A 1,323-nucleotide genomic window follows, 5' to 3' on the forward strand; every position below is an offset into this window, starting at 1 on the left:
AATAAGCCGTCATCAACGCGCCGACTGCGACTTCTATAGAGTCGACGCTCTGCCGACTGCGACTTCTACCGAGTCGACGCTCTGCCGGCTGCGACTTCTATAAAGTCGACGCTCTGCCGACTGCGACTTGTACGGAGCCTACGCTCTAATGCTGCCATGGTGATTGCCTATCTCACTGCCTCACTCACTCTTCAAACGAGTGAGATGAGCCAAAAGCAAATAAGTTAACAATTAAAATCGAACCAACTGTTTCGCACCCTAGAAATTTAGCATTTTTATGTGTATAATATATTATCATTAACAATTATAATGATGGTATTAGGAATAAATATTCTTTAAATATAAAACGCGAATGAAAAAATAATTGCAAATAGAACAAAATTGTTTGAGCTGCAATAACATTTTAAGTAACTTGTTGCCTCGTCGGATATATCCTTTATACCCTGTTTACAAGGAAGCAAAACACTCGGACACAAGATAGCCAAACGGGACTTTGTGAAACGAAACGAACAATAAGAGAAAAAAAACGGACTTGAGGATCCGTTTTTCCGGATCGTGGTTCGTTTTGTTGTTGGAGGCACAGTCCTTTTTTTTCTATTGCTTATTCGTGTTTTCACTTGCAGTTAAACAGTGAGCTAAGTGAGAAGTGTGCGGATTGCGCACTGCGCACGCCAAATTAAACAAAAAATTTTACATACATATATAAATATTCTGTTTAGTTTTCAATAATTGAAACTATATATCAGGTGAGTTTTTATGTAAAGATTAAAAAAAAGTTTACTTTCGTATCAATTCTGTCTTCTATTTTGAGTACATCTTCCCGTCCTCCCACTTCGTGTCTGCATGCAGCTATTGTGATACATCGATGGTGCGAAGTGTAAGAAAAGGCTTCGAGACCATAAGAAGTTCAACTCTGCACTCTTAGGTAATTATGTATTTTTTTTTTAGATTTTGATATCAATTTATTTTTCAAATTTTCCTTTTCAGATGCAATAAGTCAAGTTGATGCAACGGAGCCACTTGCCAACCGTTTAACTAAAAGCCTTCCTTGCGCAAAAAATTTGGAGGCGCAACATAAAAAAAGGAAAAGGGATGAAGACGTGTTAGAATGTGGTCCAAGCGTTTTTCAATGCATTAATATTTAATTTTTAATGTTAATTATTATAATTATTATTATTGTATTATTATTTTTTAAAATTTATTTTGTATTATTATAAGAAATATTTTGATTTTGATTATTTGTATTATTTTATGTATAATTTTAATTTTATTATGTTAGGTTTTAAGTGGATATAATAAAAGTGAATGAATTGAAATATGAAA

The 1,323-nt window shown here is 33.9% G+C and overlaps 1 long non-coding RNA gene across 1 annotated transcript; it reads left to right on the plus strand.

The window, feature by feature from the left end:
• Positions 1-607: 607 nt before the first annotated feature.
• Positions 608-1,323, plus strand: LOC147643601 (uncharacterized). The gene is made up of 2 exons (XR_015271746.1): positions 608-925; positions 988-1,323. It is a non-coding gene; the product is annotated as an uncharacterized LOC147643601 (long non-coding RNA).

This window comes from Drosophila serrata, unplaced genomic scaffold (genome assembly GCF_035046125.1).
Source record: "Drosophila serrata isolate PLE 108 unplaced genomic scaffold, ASM3504612v1 contig_264, whole genome shotgun sequence".
NCBI classification, from domain to species: Eukaryota; Metazoa; Arthropoda; class Insecta; order Diptera; family Drosophilidae; genus Drosophila; species Drosophila serrata.